The 19,999-nt window shown below is 40.6% G+C and overlaps 1 protein-coding gene and 2 long non-coding RNA genes across 3 annotated transcripts in view; 1 reads left to right on the top strand and 2 right to left on the bottom strand.

Annotated features, from left to right (window-relative positions):
* LOC145438846 (uncharacterized) overlaps nt 1-19,999 on the top strand; it is a 186,410-nt gene that overhangs the window by 119,428 nt on the left and 46,983 nt on the right. The window lies entirely within an intron of this gene.
* On the bottom strand, nt 13,041-16,178 carry LOC145438849 (uncharacterized). The gene is made up of 2 exons (XR_013915041.1): nt 13,494-16,178; nt 13,041-13,451 (listed from the first exon to the last, which is right to left on the bottom strand). It is a non-coding gene; the product is annotated as an uncharacterized LOC145438849 (long non-coding RNA).
* On the bottom strand, nt 16,567-17,408 carry LOC145438850 (uncharacterized). Its single transcript, XR_013915042.1, has 3 exons — nt 17,095-17,408; nt 16,965-17,040; nt 16,567-16,608 (listed from the first exon to the last, which is right to left on the bottom strand). It is a non-coding gene; the product is annotated as an uncharacterized LOC145438850 (long non-coding RNA).

Here is a 19,999-nt window from a genome sequence, read left to right as displayed (position 1 = left end):
CAATGATTTTCTAACATCAGGCGATACGTATAACTTCAGAAGAAAGTGTAGTGGTATAATTTTAAGTTTCTACGCTTCGTTACGACAACTGATCTTCGACAAATTGTCACATCGGTTTTCCATTTACACCTGAGGAAGCAAATTGACCGTTCCACACAGAGTTACAAACCTAGTTCTCGCCGTTTAATTTACCGTTCCTTGTTCTCGTATTTGTTAAAACCATTCGCGGAGAGTGAAACACTCTTTAACAGTGTACTACACAACTGAATTGTCTTGAACCAGAGTTTAGCCGAATATCGATGGAAAACAATAACAATCTACAGACGAGCACATATCAAGAAACCAGAACACATCAAAGAATAAGTAATCAAACGAGACAGGCGGTGCGATAACAGAGCTAAGTAGCTAAATTAATATGTAACAATATCGCGCCAGTAGCAATTGCGTTTATAATGAAAGATGTCGCGGGCCGCAAAATAAAGGTCTGCGGACGCATGCGGCCGCGGGCCGCGGGTTGAGAACCCCTGGTTTAGCGTATCGCTATTGCCTGTTTCGATGACGATCGTAAAATTTTGACTCAATCAAGTGTCTTGAATGTCTCATTACATATAGTACTTATCAGTGGTTTGATTTACGAAGCACTATACCTCTACCTATATAGTGACTACTTCAGTAATATAGTAGCCGGTTCCACAGGCTTATATCCAGTGGTCGGATTCAGCTAGTTCGCACCGGTTTTATATAGAACCGTCTCTCGTCTCACATTCGTGATATAAGCGAATATGTGGGGCTGTGGGCATTACTGGTTACCGTCAATTACTTTTGTAACGGGGCCGACTGGGAAATTTGACTTCTGTCATAGAACCGAGTGATTTCTATCCAACCACTATGCTTATACCCACATTTGTAATTAGCTCCCTGTAATCTCTATCACTGATTTTCATTTTCCACGAATGGCGTATTTCATCCGTGATAGAGACGACACTTTTCTCACGAAGAATATTGTTATTACATAAAATCACTTTATGCACAAGTGATAACAGATGGGCGCGGTGCACCACTTCAATTCTGTATTGGAGAATATGTTCGATGTGGTATCGTTGGGGGCGTAGAAGTAGAGAAGCGGCAACAGAGTATGTCTGGTATATCAAAAAATATAGAATGGCCCAAACGTACTAAACTGAAAGAACACACGATTTCGGATTGGTATTTCTTCACTGGCATAGAATTTTTTTCTGCGGGATGGTGTTTGTCTTGTGAGGTTCACATTGCCAGGACAGGAACATTCGGCGCCAGTCATTCAGGCGCCTATATGGACGATTAAACCTATATGTATTTTGTATATATAATGAAGTTTTCGGTCAGCATAAGGGCAGTTCTTTACGGCCAAGGTTTTGTCGCTGCCGATCGTTCTGACACACTTCTTGGAGTCGCATGTTACATGGCCTTTAAAACTTTATATGTCGTGGCGTGTCTCTCTCTCTCTCTCTCTCTCTCTCTCTCTCTCAACAAGGAACCAAAAGTTTGGTGCAGCCCGGTGGGCTAAGGGGTGGAGGTCATTCGGCAGTGTTACAATTTTAATCTCCCACTGTTTAGCATCCAGGCTCAATATATTTCGTTATACGTAGGGTTGTGTTTAAAACATATTGTTTAAACATGTTTTGGACAGTGTTTCAAAATAAAAGGCCTTTAAAAAACAATTTTTTTCAGTTGTATAATTATGCCACAAGTGTGAAAATACTTTCCAAAAAAACATGTTTTATGAGCCTGCGGGCGATTACCACCCGATATAGCCGATGTATACGATATGGGATGGTTGGAACCCGCGAAATAGTCCGTTAGTACGTAATACATTGTTCTGATGATGATGACCGCCAACCGTAAAAAAATGCTGCATGACGATATAGTCCTGGTTAAACATATTTTTGGTCCGTACTTAGCCTACTACATGGCAGGGGTTGGAAGCCTATTTCGTCAAAGGAGCTACATTTACCCTATATTTTCAATTGTTATTGTCAATCCACTATAACGTCATAATTTGATATTTATGACGTCATTGCTTCGAAAAAAAACGAAAAAAAAAAGCAACAAAAATCATGTTTCAAACAACAGCCTTGTTTTAAGCACATTTGTTTCAAGTTGATTTTTGTTTTGAACACACCCCTAGTTATAGGCTGCATGACAGCAGCAACGATTACAGAAAGTTTAAAACATATAGTACTAAATTGCGTTGAGAGTAAGAGAATCAAGCTGTGTCAAAAGATGCAATACGTAATGGGCAATGGGCAGGGCATGTAGACATTGAAAATCTGCTAGTGCTTCAGCCTTCAGGGCTATCTGCTACCGAATAGTAATGTAACTCCTTTGGCATTGTCCTTGACGTCGCGCTACCACAACGGAACCCCCCGCCATTTCAAGAACACCGTGGATGGGATTTCGTAATATCGCCTGTATAAGCAGCGTTCCGTATCCCCAGTCTTGTGATTCGATTACATTTTGGTTAATTGTAATTGAGGATATTTGATATCATCATTGTAAGTGTTTAAGTTTATGTATCGTCATTTGTAAGTTACATGCTAGTATATGATTCAAACTAGAATAGCTAAATCAATCCTAATAAATAAAAGATCACTGGTAAGTGCTGATATTCGATTTCTTTTTAGAACAGGCTCGCGAGCTAGCCTACTCATTTGGTCCTCACGGGCTCAGAGATATCCCTGCGCGGGCTGCTTGGGGCCCGCGGGCACCGCGTTGGTGACCCGCAGAGGTGGTCAAAGTAATCAAGAAAGCTACTCAAGTAGAAGTAGAAGTAACGACGAAATAATCTACTCAAGTACGAGTAGAAGTTCTTCTTCCATAAGCCACCTAAAACTACTCGAAGTAGAAGTAGAATTGACTGACTTTAAATCTGCTCAAGTAATAAGTAAGTAGTTTTGAAAACAGTCTTAATTCGTTCGTATGAACTGTCAAAAGCTGCAAATTGAGCTATGCGGAATGTGCAGAGAGCTTGATTCGTATTGATGCATCCCAGGAGGTATCAATTTTCGACAGATTAAGCATTCGTTTGCATCATGGGATGCAAATTATAGTATTGATATGAAAATGCAATAATAACCCTTTTTTTACTAGAAGATCACGTTTTAGAGAATATCATGACATGGCGCCCTACCCCAGCAGGTTTCAGCACTTTTCGCGATTAATAGGCCTATACGTTACTAACAAATATTGCGGATAGTAAAATTCATATTTAGTGTAGCTTTACTTTCGGAAAATTGGGGCATTACTTCATTTGCTTTTATGCTTCAACATGTATGTTCTGCAGACAAAAGAATTGAAAGTAATTAGAACTCAAAATGTGATACTCCGAGTATCATACTCGGAATTAAAAGTGAAATACAAATACCAATTCTAAATATCGGAAAATATATTTTAGGTCTTTTGTCCATAAAGCTTCAATGGTGATCTGCTAAAACAGGTGTAACGTTCCAAAAAGCAGGATTTTCCAGATTAGCAGGACACGTCATGGGCTGCTATATGTCGATAGGACAGGTAATTGCTATTGGGAAACGGTAGTTTCAAACGTTGTATAGTGGGCCATATAAACTGTGATGAAATATTTGTTTTGGGCGACATTGCGGTGTGAGCGAAACCATTAGCAATCCGGTACTTAAATCATATTCACTGATATTGTCGTTAAAACATATTTTGCTACTCCATAACTACTGTGCGCGAAGCGCAAGAAAATTTCTGGGTTTTACTTGACTTTTGTGGATATTAAATGTTGGTACTCCGTGAAAACAGCCCAGAAATTCCTCAGCCTTTTTTTCTTATTGGGGGATTAAACTACTTCTACTTGACAAACTGAAAACAGCGAAAAGTAAGTAAGTAGATCACAAAATAGTACGAAGTAGAAGTAGAAGTAGATAAAATCAGATATACTTGAGTAAGTACCAGAAATAGAGGAAAACTACTTGAGTACTTCCAAAAAGTAGAAGTACTTCGTTACTGATCACATCTGGTGACCCGACCCTGTTCTAGACCAATGTGGGTGTGTGATTGACGGACTACTACGGACCGTTTCGAATCCTACCTCTCCGTTCATTTTATCGCACTCTTGGGACCTATAAAATAGACGGAATAGGTCCGACAGACGTCGAGTTTGTCCAAATTCGAGTCAAAATACAACCAGATTCTACTGTATGAGTACTATTCAACACTCCTGGTTACCGGTTCGTGATCTGATATATCGATCTCGCCTTCCCACACATGCCACTACATCTTCATCGCTTGCCTTTTTATGGTACCTTCGATTATAATAATTTTTCATTCAGTTCAGTCTGCAGTGCAGGTCTTTTCTTCACGTCGTCTGGGCCAAGATCGGTGTCTGATATCAAAGACTACTCCATGTCGTTTCGACACCGTCCCATCTTTTCATTGTATCGCAATCTTGCAGTGATCTAAATGCATAAAATGACTAATAACAAACTGAACTGAAACTGAAATAATGAACTGAACAAAGCAATATCTCGGAAATCATTCATGCATATCGGCCTTGACATACCATGCCTACAGATAAAAATAGATAGGCAGCGCCCATTTTTGTTAGATTTTCGATCGACTCCGATTCCGCAGATTTTTTTTTGCCGCGTCGATGGTGCTTCGTGTACATGGCGATTGAGGTTTCCGCACAGGTCACCAGTCTAAGCGAAAATCTTAAATACGTTATGGGACGGATTGTGCTTGTGAATTAATAGGGAGTCCTGTTGAACCCGTCTGTAATCGTTGATCAATAAACGTTGCGTGTGGATGTTGTAATACGGCTTAATAGCTGTTAGACAGGTTAGCGTCGGCCGTCGGATACTACTGTTTTTCTCATTTTCGCCGCATATGCCGGGCAGCTCATTTAACGGAAGCATAATGAATTCGTTTCATCCTCCAATTAAGGAACTAGCCGTCTGGATCTTCTTCCTCGAATGAATGTTTGACAGATAGAGTAAAGAATGTATTCGAGTATTTCCATTGACAGAAATGAATTATTGCTCTGTGGGTCCAGGGAATACAGGGATATATGGATTTATGAAATTATTCAGCCCTGTCACATCAGTTTGGGTATAGGCTAGTAGCCTATACCCAGAGTGGAATTGGTGGCAACGTCATATATGCATTCCGTTTAGTTACTTCTTATTAAGTTATTGTCAAAAACAACCATTTCCATTCTGTGGTAGTACTAGTAGCTTTATTGAACATTTCATCCTAAATCAGGGGTGGCCAACCTTCTCGGCCAAAAGGCCACAGGAGATCAACGAACCATTGCGCGGGCCACTTGAATGTTGATGACCTTTTTTATCGTCCGATAGGAGCGAACCGAATTAGGTAACGTTGAAAACAAGACTTATGTTACTACGCTTTGAAATTGACTACAATTATGTCATGAAAACTCTGTACAACTGCACATTGTGCATTGAAGTCGTGGTCACGCGAAGCGCTCGGCCTAAATTTTAATGAATGCATTCGATCAATAATTACGTCACTTGCATATTGGGGTAGCCTTTTTTACCACTGAGCTCATTTGGCAAGGACAGGATAGACATAGCAACATCGAAGGTTTCGGTGAACATGGCTCTATCATTTTGTGCAAATGTTTCACAGCTGACGATCTCGCTGCGTGCGCACAAGCTAAGTCGCATGTTGGGCGAGACACTCTATCTCCTAATTGCGAATATAGTTAACTTAACTCTGTAAATGACGCGTGTTTATAATTTTCAGGAGGGGCTCTAATACTGAATGTAAGAAATTGAGTGACAATAAATCATGCAAAGTGCCAAAAAAAATTTCAAGTCGAATAAATCTTCTACGAAATATTCTACTTTATGGTCATCTGCGATGAATGTGGCTGGCCCCCGGTTTCGCCAATGCGTCGGAACTGATGTTTAAGTCATCATCAAATTTCGCGGTGAGGTCAATCAAATTTTGGTTAGCCTTGCAATTTTGCCTGATGTTCTAACTAATTTCGAGAATTACCTCGCGTGCCACACAGAGCCTTCTCGGTGGGCCACGGGTTGGCCGCCCCTGTTCCAAATAAATTGGTGAAATATTTTGATATTTATAGTTTTTGACCAAAACCAGTATCTAGTCAGCACTTGAGATTTCTGTACCGCGAGCTGACTCATTGACTTTGACTACTGTCAAATGCCAATTCCATCGTCACCACTTGTCCTTTTATGGTATCTTCTGTTAGTTTTCATTCCATTGCGTCTTATTTGCATGTTCTGGGCCAAGGAGGATGTCTCATTAAGAGACCCAGTAATGGAATCGGTGTCTACAGCATGCGAAATCACGCTGCCGATCACGACTATTGCACGCAATCACTGGTCGTCGGTTGAATTGGATAATTATTCTAAAAATAACAGGCGAACCAAGTTAAAATAATACAGAATATATCGTAGAAAATGCAATAATATGATTCTTAAACCTTGCCAATTGCCAACATTGAGTATGGTCTCTTGTCGCGAGATTTATTTGAAAAAATTGGACTGAGATTCCACACACGAGAGAGACAACGACAAGTCGGTTTTGACTCATTCCAATCTTCATTTTATCGCGATCTTTTGGTGCTATGAAATGATGTGGTCATTTATAAACCTTTTCGCGCATCTTTCACCGGACTGGATGGGGTATCACTCGTTTGTGCGTCCTATGATGTTCTAACCGTAAACATCACAGGATCCTTGTTCTAAAATTTTCATAAATTCCTCGACAAAATGCATGTCCACTGTCCAGCCTACTACTATCCCAGGCATATGTCAATTAGATGATTGGAAAGTTCGTCTTACCTACTGCAGTTTCATATGATTATAATATATACTGCTTGTGATTAAGTGCCTGAACTGGTCTTAGGCTTAGCAGTATCAGAAGCAGGGCATGGTATGGTATGGTATGGAACGAGAATTTTCCATACTCCATACTTGCTTTACTCTCTCCATACCATACTTGCAATTTTCCATACCATACCAACATTGTTCCATACCATACTTGATACATATTCCATACTTTCAAATACTTCAATATCATAAGTATAGTACCTTTACTAGCACCTATATTATTGATATTTCGGGTGTCATTAATGCTTAAACTAGCCATGATGCGAATCTTACTCCTGGCAATAGTTTCACAGAGTCTGTTTTGGTGAGGTTTAGTTCACATTGGTGAGGTGCCGTGTACCTTTACTCTGTCTACAGCGGTGGTTCTCAACCGAGGGTCCGCGGACCCCCGGGGGTCCGTGAAGCATTTTCAGGGGGTCCGCAAAGCCTCTCAATTTGTAAAATGATTGACAACCTAATTTTTATTTTTTAATTTAGAAAAGCATGAGCCTTTTTCGCTTCATAATAACTAAAACTTTTGGAATCACATCATTGAAATGGTCGTCTGAGATGAAATATCCGACTATGCAAACTCATTTTAATTGTCAAATTGCCAATAGCCTGCTGATGCAAACATATTGCTGTTTAGACATGTTTTGTGGGGCCTTGTGAAAAAATGAAATGTCGGAGATAGCAAGGTCATTGGTCAAGCAGGCAAACATTTCGGATTTGGAGTTGTCAGTCTCAGCAAATTAGTAAACAGTCGTTTGAAATAGAAATTCCTGAATTTGTTTTCCGCATCTGTCTCAATGAAGGAATTGAAACTTCGCCACGAAATCCATTTTCTCTTCTGATATACCACTATACACAATAACTTCAATATGAGATGCTGGATAGAAATGACTGTAGGCTGGACATGAAATGTTCATTAAAAACTCACACCAAATTCTACCATCGGAAGCGTTATGCGTTACTATTACATTCGCCACCAATACATCGTTCTGGAAATGGATTTTCGGCACTCATTCATATCAAGTCGAAGACGCGGATTTTCAAGACAATAAATACAGCTGGAAAATTCCCTTCGAACTAATAAAAATATACCCAATTTCTACATATAGTGTGCTGTTATTTTCAACAAAAGTGGCTGTTTATCACTAGTCTACATTTACTATTTGCACAAGACAGTTGACGGTTGCACGATAATTGAGCCAATTTTGAGCGAAAATTAGAGGGGGTCCGCGGGGTCCGTGACGGCCCAAAACGGATCCGCGAAAACAAAAGGTTGAGAACCACTGGTCTACAGCCTCCGCGAGCAAATTGAGATAGTCAGGAGATTTTTATCTAGGACCGTCCATAAAAGGGACTGGCAACATACGGCCCGCAACGACATTTTGTCTGGCCGCGGACAGTTTCCCGTCTTACATGATAATGTGGCCCGCTGCCCCAGTCTGCCGAGATTCTCCACTACTTGCCTAATCGCCAAACTTTAGTGACCGCATGTTATTATATAGGTCTGCGCACTGCGCAGCGTGCGAGAGTGGAGCTTACGGATAAGTTCTTCGAAGCGAGAAGACTTGCATTATCAGCATTTACGATGTACTCAACCCTAATGAATTGATATCTTGGTAAATTTTGGGTAAAGGGGCTTATCAAACGCTTTGAAATCTCAATTAAGGATTGCACTGTGAGTTAGTTGATCAGCGACAAGCAGACATGGCGGCGCCTGTATGACAATACTGTTCTCAAATCCACATTGTATTTTCATTATCGGCGAGAAATGGCTTTGAAGTGACATTGCTGTCGATAAAATACATTCAATAAATACGATTTATTCCTTGTATATAAGGGCGAATAATTTATCCATTCAGCAATCCGGCCCGCCAAGTAGCTACTTAATTTTCCTATATCCGACCCACCGACTAGAGAAGTTGCACGCCCCTGCTCCATAAGAATATCATCGCATTTCCGGTACATTGGCATGAGGCGCATGCAAGTTTGAAGTCAATAATTTAAATATAATTTATAATATAGGCGCACCCATAAAATATCCCAGCTGCAGGCGATCAATACTGCAGCGATCTGCGTGATTATTAGTACAGTATTTGGTTGGGGTAAATGGCGAGAATTTCAAACTAAATCTACCCCATTCCCTGATCTATAATCCTAATGCGAGAGCGTTTGAAATATGACCAATAAGATATCTCGGTATGTAAATAGTATAAATGTGCGGATAATGTTTCAGAAGAAATGTAATTATCAATCACATTGAGCATTAAGTACGTTGCATCATGATTGCTTGTAAGTTCTCGTCACTCAAGGAACGAGGTAGTTGGAGTTGCCAAAATTACCAATTATTGCGTCACATGATAGACTATGCCCGGAGACGTCGTGTCTAGACTCAACAGAATATCGGATCAACATTACGGTTGTCATTATTACATCACAAAATCATGCCATTCCAAGTGCTCCTAAAACCGTTGCACAAGCGTGTATTTGATGATCCTACACAGCGTTCAGTAGTTCACGCTCACACATAACAAAAGCGATCGTATTCCGTGAACAGCGAACAACGTACGCTTCATAAAGCTTGTACAGATCACGATAAAATGTATAAAACACCAAAGTATGGAAGTATGGAAATGTCATTCCATACCATAGATTAAAATCTTCCATTCCATACCATACTTGTATTGTTCCATATTCCATACCAAAATATCGATCCATACCATACCATACTTCCATACCATACCATACCATACCATGCCCTGATCAGAAGTCTTATCAGTTCGTTCCTGCAGTTTAGGCCCCATCACATATTTTCTAAACAGGAGTTCGCTATATTCCAGATTGTTGATATTTAATTTTTGATGTTACGTCTGCAGTAAGGACAGCTATTGGGAGCTTGCTACAGTTCTGCACCAGCAATCAAAGATTGAATTGTGACATCAACGGTCAAAGCTATATCGTGTGAGTTGGTCAAACTGCTTTTCAGGATTCATTTTGAGAACGTCTGACACGTCACATTATTTTGCGAATATATTATGAAGTCCAGTCAACACTTGATAAATGTCTTCTACCGCGGTTTAATATGTCATTGAATAGTATATTCATATTGAAATGAACCGAAATATTTTCGGCTGACACTCGTCAGGGGTAATCGTCAGCAATTATGTGTGAAAAATTTGACATACAAACACTGGTATGGTATCGGAAGTTTTTGTAAAGTTCTCATTTTCTTTCGGCCAGTTCTTTTAGATTGTTAACTTTTGAACAATGTGACAAACATAGCCATACCCAAGTTATGGCCGAAAAAGAGAAACCTGACTCAAGTTATTTGATGTCACAGATACGATATAACAAAGCTCTACCGCATGAAGTGAATAATGTTCCGATCCTATGGGATGAGGCAGATCATACTATAATGAATACTAACAATTCAGTTTTTTGATGATTTAATTTGTATTTCATGAGATGCATCATATGTTTTTTGTTTCGATTAAGCTGTCAATCATGGACGTTTACTTTGCTGTTGAGCAAAATATTTCCATGGATACGCCATTGTGGCAAAACTTTAAAAAATGGCATATTACCTCTGTACCACATCATTTCTTCGGTATATCATGTCTTAAGGCCACTGTCTATTAATTTGTATTCTTTGTTTGAACATATTATACTAGTTTCACTTTTTAATCATTTGTACTGAGGTGGGTTAAGTCTGTTTTACCTGTTCGGTGTTGTGGGTTTCAGGTAATGTAAATGTGACTTACTAATATGAGTGGGAGATATGAAACCTGGTGCCTGACTTTTCTAGTCTTATTAGACAACGGTTATGCACAGACCTGCAATGTTTTGAGTATAGTTAATGTGACACCCAGATTATTTTAAACGATGTTAGGCAGATTCTTGCAACTTTGTCCCCACCACAACACTGAAGATCATCTCTGTATGACTATCAACGGTGTATATAGTGGTTAAATAAAAGGCGTTTTCTTGCTTAGTGATCAAGACTGGTTTCATCGGAAATTGGTCTCAATGCTCGAAATAGTCTCTTGACTATTTTTTTCTCTCAATTTTTCTTGGTATTACTGAGAAGATGATTGTTCTTGTCATGGACATTGTGTATTATATGATTTCTTTCAAACAGCTCTGAACCAATAGAGGACGAAGAAAATATATCACGAAGTCGCTACGGGCCGAACACCCAACATACATTCTTGACGAATCTGCCAACAAAAGAGGGCCAAACGCTGCTCGCAATATGCAGGTAACTGATAAGTAGCTACCGTCATGTCATTGCCTTTTTGTTAATATTGCATAATACAACTTTAGATTAGAGGTAGCCTACTGCTGAATCACACATCACTGTTTATATCGTATATGCATGTCAGAAGTTATTCACATATGTGTCACCAGTAATCGCGAAAAAGATTACGTTATTGGGCATATGTTTAAATCTTGGTTATCCTTGAAGTCAACATAAGCTGTGTCTTTCTGCGCTTGATGCGTGTCAGGTTACTTTCAATTTATTTTTAGACTTGGTGGTGTTTTGCATAATCTCGATTGATCTGCGCTGGTAGACGTCATTCCCTTTCCAGAATGTTCATTTTAATTCCTGAAATATGTTCTTAATATGCAATATGAAATTGCTACTGAACATGTACATGTTTGTTCATAAGAAATGATGTATTATCAATCCTGTGTATAGGTATGGCTTGATATAGCCAGAATCAGAGGCATTTTTAGTTACAGATATCAAATCTCCAAAAGTAACTCCTGTAAGCGCTACATAATGTTTCACCTATGTTGGCAAGTACCCAAGACCCAAGTGCATGCAAGATTGCCAATAGCATGCATACTTAAATTGCAGTCTGTATCATTCCACAGTAACTATTGAGCAGTTACGTAATCGTTTAACATGGTCTCGTGAATAGTTACTTTTTGAGCCATATCAGCTTTGGTCAGGATTAGAAACAAATTTTCAGACAGATATTGTTGTCATGTTATGGTTCACAGTGATATCCAATATATAATGACTGTAACTGATTGATTGCTGGACGACTTTTAACAAATTGTTTATGAACTTGACACCTAGGCTATCTTGACATCTCAGTGTTAGAATGACTAAATCGGTGGATAACTGTATAGTTTGTAATACAAACTTTGTAAGATTTGAATCTTGAGCAGTTATGAGGTGGACATGTAATTTGCCAATGTGATGCTTCTTTGTAGAGAAGCAGCCTCTACTCCGGTGTCTGTATCCTAACTTGGCAAGAATTTGTACAGTTAGCCAGCAATCTTGAACGTTGGATTTTTGCAATGTCATGTCTAGAAACGAACAGCTTACCTCCAAGGAATTTCAACTGGATTTGAAGTCCATAATGTTTTTGCACTGGAAAATAGCCGGCAAGTGCTCCAACCTTTGCATTTTGTCGGGAGTAAAATTGATTTATTACGCCGGAATGGAGCTGTGACAGCGGTGGAAAGGGTGTTATTTCTTTAGGTAGGATGGATTTTGCCATCAATAATGGCAAAACACTTTTCAATTCGGAAGGATGCATCCATATAGCTTCCAAGATATGAAATCAATTTGATGAAAAAAATTGTTTTTCTCTACATATCAGATACGGTTTAAAATTCAGCTGTTCTGAACCTGCACGGCATGACGTACTTGATGACAGGAGTAGCTCAGCAACCGTGATATTACCCTTTTATAGTCCCAATATGACCAACAATCCTATAGCCACTGTCAAAATTCAAGACTTCTCTGAAAACATTCAACTGTTCCGACTGCTGTAATGTATTTGCCTGCATCAGAGAAATCAAAATTCTGGATCAGTCCCATTTTAATAACTTGATCTTGACCTCTTAAGCATTGCTGCTCAGTGACTCGTATTATTGGATTCTGTAAGTTATTATCTGTATTAGTGTAACTTGGATTGATTTCGTGGTTTTCTATTATATAAGATTTTACTTCTGTCATACAAAACACTACGGCCGGGTCTGACCAAAAACTTGATCAATAAAACCGCGATCCATGGCTTCTCCGCTTGGCTCTCAGCATTTCTGGAATAACATGGAGAGGTGATGCCTGTGGAAGACTTCGAAATCCTTACAAGACTATTTTTGCTTCTTCCTTGTTCAGCGGTATATTCACATTCCATCAAGTCGATCCATTCCTTTCCAGGCTATAAAATGTGTTGTTGTCGGTGACGGAGCGGTTGGTAAGACCTGCCTACTTATAAGTTACACTACCAACGCCTTCCCCGGGGAGTACATTCCGACCGTTTTCGACAACTACTCCGCCAACGTCATGGTGGACGGTCGTCCCGTCAACTTGGGTCTCTGGGATACGGCCGGTCAAGAAGATTATGACAGGTATGTTCATTTGCGGAGGCGGTAGATTACAAAGTACTACTACTTCATACCTTCATAGTGGTTTTGGACCACTCGCGAAATTCTTTTCGCCGTTGTTATGATATGGTGGCTTTCTGAGGAAAACGGCTACTGCCAGTATTGATTTCACACTGGCAACTTGAATTTGAGACCACATCATATGTATTGTAGAGTCACGATATTCTGATGACTCGACTTGACTCGAGTCATTTTCTCAAATTGCGGAAATGACTCGACCTCAGTCCAATATGTGTAAGTGTGATGACTTGACTTGTACTCGAGTCATTACGCATGACTCGAACCAAATCATATGAATCGAGTCTCAGACGGCCAAGACCGGCGTTTCATTGTAGTTTCGAAGAATACTACAGTGACCACACTATTGGTATTTCGTCAATTGGTACTGTTACTTGAAAATGCGAAATTGCAAAAAGTGAGGAATAATGCGCAGTGCTGACACGGTCTCTGCGCACAGAAAATCTTGGTCGCGCACAAAAAATCCGAAGTGATGACCTTTTTTTAGTCGTTACGCACTGTTGTCAAAGGGTCTGCCCAGCGAGTTGGTGAATGTGCGCAGACTCGTCAAAAATTAGAGGGAACATTGGTCATAATACCACGATTCGGACTCGACTTGACTCGAGTCAAAACTATAAAAGAGAGATCGACTTGAGACTCGGAGCCTTGTTACTTGGTTACAACCCTGCCTAGAATACTTCACATTTAATTAGAAATTGTTACTTGTTCTTGATAAAAATTTTACGTTGATCATCTCTACTTGTTTGCCGTTCGGGACTCGACCGCCATGTACTATTTTCAGACTCCGGCCGCTTTCCTACCCGCAAACAGACGTCTTCCTGATCTGTTTTTCGCTGGTGTCGCCGGCCTCTTTCGAGAACGTCCGCGCCAAGTGGTATCCCGAGGTCTCGCACCATTGCCCCAACACCCCGATTATCCTCGTCGGCACCAAGCTCGACTTGCGAGACGACGCCGAGACCATCAACAGGCTGAAAGAGAAGAAGCTCGTGCCGATATCCTACCCCATAGCGTTGTCGCTAGCCAAGGAGATCCGCGCCGTCAAGTATTTAGAATGCTCCGCGCTGACGCAGAAAGGCCTGAAGAACGTATTCGACGAAGCAATCCGTGCAGTTCTATGTCCTCCCGTCAAGGACAGGAAGAAAAAGAACTGCGACATCCTATAAAAGTATTTAATCTACCGCCAACGCTCGGAACAGTACGCTATCATATGTTATTTCGTCGTGACACTATTGTATGTATTACCGGTAGTTGAGAATCGGAAAGTATGTTTCATGCGGACGGATATCATCCAGCTACAATCTTTTAATTTCGATAGGAATCTGTAATTGCTGGCTGGCATCCAACGTCGTTATTGCACTTGTGCGTATGCCAATACTTTCACCTATTCAGTGAGATTGCCCTTGAAATACGACGCTTAGATTTTGAATTAGTTTCCCCGTTCCTGAATTGTGCCCGCGACGCTCTAAATCGGTGGCCGATGTCCGTTCTAATGTTGATGGTCTTGAAACTGCGGAGTACCCCTACTGCCTGTACTGATATGTCTTACTTAGCGGGTCTGATCAGCAGGGACCTAATCTTGTAGGTTTGGATGCGGTTTCAGGTTTGGAAATTTTCGTAGGGCAAAATGAAGCTTTTCTGACCCGCCCTGCTACCCTGTTGGTAGTAATATTACTTCTCTATTCGCCTATACTCGAGGATTCAAGGCCAATAACTATGTTTATACATTTAGAGATCTGCGGCATTTCGTGTTTTCGCAACTATGACATGAATGTTTGAATCTCAAATTTATATATGTGCTGTATATCTAGAACACACGTTTTTGGTTGACTGTCCAACTAAGTTTCGCCGATATTGAATTTGGCCCTTGAACTGTTCTCGAAGCGTCGCATAATTGAGTTGTTTCGTTATTGACAAAAGTTTAGGTTTGAGAAGCTCCTCTGAGATCTGCATATTGTGGATTTTATTGTGCCGGTACTGTATTATTTAAGGGGCTATTTCATTTTCTCAAGCTCTCCGTTGTTTGTCGCTTGTTTGTCTTGTATGCATGTTTGTTTCATATTGCTATCACGTCCTCATCTGTAATCAAGTTTTGTACAAGCGGATTTTGCCTGAATAATGTCCTTACCATGCAGCTTGGCTTTTGGTTCTCCTGCAGATCATGTCCAGACAATTGACCGATATTCAAACGTTGCCGATCGTGTTTTGTAGTTTCTTCATTGTACCGCAATGCATCGCTTTTCATATTTGTTAAATGTTGCCTAATTACTAACCGTGAAGTATCGATTTTGGCGCATATGTTACCAAATGTCTTACTGTGCAAGGACAACATCGAATCAACCCAGAATAAAACCGCGACTGCGGATGTGTATCTTTATGCTGTGTGTATGGGTTAAACTGGGTGCATTTGGCCGCCCGTAGTTGGGCCTTGTATTTTCTTCAATGGACGAAAAGGTTCATTACTTTCACATCATGGTGTCCACTAACCCCCAAGTCCATCCGCACTATGGGGGACTGTGAGGTATTAAGGGCACAGGTGGTGAATACCGAAGTACTTGAAGCAGACTGCTAATAACGAAATATAGGATAGGAATAATCCAGAGCGCGATTACTTATCTGATTTATCATTACCGTGATTATGGATGGGCCATTGATCTGTGTACCGCGCGCCTATAACAAAAGTGAATACATTTGGAAATGGTGCTATTTTTAGTGTTGGCAAATGAATAGTTTTTTTTAACGTCGGATTTGCAGAATTTCTGCAGGCGAAGTGTCATTGAAAAGATATTTATACTATCATTTAAAACCGGTTTGGCGCAATTGGTTAATCCACCGCGATTGGTACAAGAGACTGTGGTACCTGGTACGAGTCCGAGGTTTATCTGTCTCCTCTTCAAGGCGGAGTTCCTTGACTTACTTCTCAGTAAGTACTAATCGCCATCGGATGTATTCCCCATGTACTATTGCATCAAGGCATCCACTGTGTACTTCGTTGTTGCTTTTCTATTTTCGTTTTTTTTTTTTACACCACACCACCATAACTAGTAAGCATGAGTGTATCTATTCTATATACTTGTTTCTAATCTCCTAGGTTCCGGCTTGACACGAAGATCGTAATGATCATATCGCCGGCACCCGTCTATACCGTTATAGAGCCAGTTACACACTATTATTACTGTGTATGTGTTGCTGTTATTACTGTGTTTTTTTGTTTTGTTATGTGTATTCTGTTTATTCCGGTTGACGAAGAAATAAATCTCTCTCTCTCTCTCTCTTAGCCTGTGGTCGCTATTCTTGTGCGTATCGAAAGAAATACAACCTAAAGGTATAGATCGGACACTGTTACCATAGCAATTCACAACGTAGCCACGTTTTAAATTGATATGCTGTTACGTTGCATTAATACTAGCAACAACTGTAAGTCAGGGTTCCGGGCTATGGATAGGAGGATGTTGATACGACCAAGTACGATCTCTCAATCTAGCATCATCATATCACATTGTATCCTGTGAATCGCATTTTACATTGTGTGATGTGAGCGGATAAAAATAATAGAACCGCTGATTATGATTATATATCCGGCCATTTTTTTCTGAAACAGGATTGAATCCGGAATCATATTTTTGTCCGAATGACCAATGATATATATTCAGGAATGACGGATCCATATCTGACCTGGATTCTAAATGAAAGTGACTTTCCGCCTGTTTTCTCCTACTCTTGCTCGGACTTGTCTACCTCATAAGCAAACCTGAATACAGTGCCGAGGCATAAAGTTGTTGTTATTATACTTTTTATTGCATACCTTTCGATTTCGACCGGCTTAGGTACTGTGTTTTACTTACAATCCTTTCCTCAAATGAGTGTCCTGGTCCCGGCCGTCGCATCAATCGCACTGAAATGCGATCGTTTTAACTGATCCCGTAGCTATTTTGATGTAACCTCTATCTCGTATAATTTGATGACAGCGCCAGGAGCAGGACTACTTCAGTTAAAATACGTTCGGTAGCAGTTACGAGTGGGGCAACGGCGTATGGTTACTGTAAATGGTACCTTACTTCTCAGGAGCGCTCAAGTTTGTGAACCGATCGATTCATTGTTCTCATCGATAAATCTAAATCGGGCATATTACATTATTGCTACTGGACTGTAGGGGGTGAGCCGAGACGGGTAACCCTAAAAGGAGGGAACGCGGAAACTGCGGAAAACGCGGAACTCGCGGAAATGGCCCCTAAAACGCGGAAACTGCGGAAAATGCGGGAAACCTCGATTCCTAAAGCGCTGAAACAGAGGAAAACGCGGAACGCGGAACAGTCGGTCATTGACCTCTATAGATCACAAAGTAGGCACTAAAACGAGGAAACAGCGGAAAAGGCGGAACGCGGGACAATCGATCATTGACATTTGTAGATCTCACAGAGGAACTCTAAAGTCTAAAACGACGAAACTGCGGGACACCAATTTTAGATTAGGGTTAGGGAAGGTGGGATATTAGGGTTAGGGGTTAGGGTTAGCTTAGGATTAGGTTAGGGTTATGATTAGGGTTAGGTTAGGATTAGGGTTAGGAGAGGTGGGATGTTAGGGTTAGCTTAGGATTAGGGTTAGGTTAGGGTTAGGGGAGGTGGGATATTAGGGTTGAGGGAGGTGGGATATTAAGGTTAGGGGAGGTGGAATATTAGGGTTAGGGGAGGTGGGATATTAGGGTTAGCTTAGGATTAGGGTTAGGGGAGGTGGGATATTAGGGTTGAGGGAGAGGGTGATATTAGGGTTGAGAAAGAGGGGGATGTTAGGGTTGGATATCATGTCCCTAACCCTCTTCTCCAACCCTAATATCACCCCTCTCTCCAACCCTAATATCCCACCTCCCCTAACCTAATCATAACCCTAACCTAATCCTAAGCTAACCCTAACCCTAATATCCCGCCTCCCCTAACCCTAATATCCCACCTCCCCTAACCATAATATTCCACCTCCCCTAATCCTAACCTAACCCTAATCATAACCCTAACCTAATCCTAAGCTAACCCTAACCCATAACCCTAATATCCCACCTCCCCTAACCCTAATATCCCACCTCCCCTAACCCTAATCTAAAATTGGTGTCCCGCAGTTTCGTCGTTTTAGACTTTAGAGTTCTCTATGAGATCTACAAATGTCAATGATCGACTGTCCCGCGTTCCGCCTTTTCCGCTGTTTCCTCGTTTTAGTGCCTACTGTGTGATCTATAAAGGTCAATGACCGACTGTTCCGCGTTCCGCGTTTTCCTCTTGTTTCAGCGCTTTAGGAGTCGAGGTTTCCCGCTTTTTCCGCAGTTTCCGCGTTTTAGGGGCCGTTTCCGCGAGTTCCGCGTTTTCCGCAGTTTCCGCGTTCCCTCCTTTTAGGGTTACCCAGCCGAGACTTTGTTAAACCGGTTTCATGAAACAGTTTTCGTACCGTACCGGCACCGTTACCTGATGCGGTAATGTCGATTGTACTTACCTACTTGGTGCAGTTTGAGCCTTAAGTCAAGAGATTAACCTCTAACTATGCCTAAAAATAGACATAACAAAAGTTGACTAGACGAGACCTAGCGCTAGACGGAGACGCGACGCTTAATTCAAAGAGACATGAAATCAAAAGCCATTGTTCTGGTATAGGCGTACATTTGTGTTGCGCTGGAATGGCTGTTTCGCGTTTTTTTCTGATCTCTAGTCACTACTCGTGCCAGAACCTTGCTAGGCCCTATAGGAGGACATCAAGTCATTCCAAAGTTATAATGAATACAATGTCATACGAGGCTTTTTCAGCTTTGCTGTTACTTCGTTAGATATATGCTTGTAAAAACGTATGAACAGTTTCCAGTTACTGTTTTGCTGTTATTAAATATGTTAACTATAACTAAGAACTAATGCGATTTCTTTCACATGTCAAAAAAAAATCAAAATTTAGTCAAAATTGTAGCGTCGAGTCAAAACATGTCAAAATTGTTTACAAAGGTGAAACTTTTTTGCAGCCTAATTTGCGTTTATATCGTAGATTTTGCACTGTCGGTGAACTTACAATTTGACATTTACAGCTTGTAGCCTACTTTATAAGCCTACCGTGGTAGACGGCCCATATATAGTCTGCTCGTTCTGAATCATAAACATTCAAATGAAACAAATAGGTTGACTTGGTGTTATGCTCAACGTACCGCAATATCCTAACTGAAGCGAGACTGCTTGGGTATTACATGGTTCTTATATCAAGAAGCGCGTTATGAAAAATTGTGATGTAGGCACCATTGTCAGAATGAAGCAACACGGTGTGTCACCAGCAGTGTACGCACGCACATCTTCAGTGTTGTCAGCCTACAACTGCTGCTGTTGAACGTTCTTTCTCCATTCTTGGCAAGCTACTTAAAGACAGACCCTTTCTACCCGAGAGTGTAGGAAAGTTTCGTTCTTTGTACTGTAAAAATTTTCAATTATTTCTACCATAATGCGTAATGTAGCTACTGTAATTCTTCATAGGGCCAGATTTCATTAAAATAACGTTTTTTCATGTATAGATTTGTCTGTTTTTAAGGTAAAATTTTTTTTTCAGGTCAAACAACTTCGTAAGAACAGACAGTTCCAACCAGAAATCGAGATAAGTGGTACAATTCTAAAATTATGTGGGAAAACACCTAATTTGCATACGTAAGGTCAAATTCGGTCAAAATTAGAATTTTTAAGATTAAAAAATGTCAA

Source organism: Botryllus schlosseri, chromosome 5 (assembly GCF_051294905.1).
Source record: "Botryllus schlosseri isolate E-star chromosome 5, Bs_hap1, whole genome shotgun sequence".
Classification (NCBI taxonomy): domain Eukaryota; kingdom Metazoa; phylum Chordata; class Ascidiacea; order Stolidobranchia; family Styelidae; genus Botryllus; species Botryllus schlosseri.
This window is presented reverse-complemented; position numbering and strand designations above follow the sequence as displayed.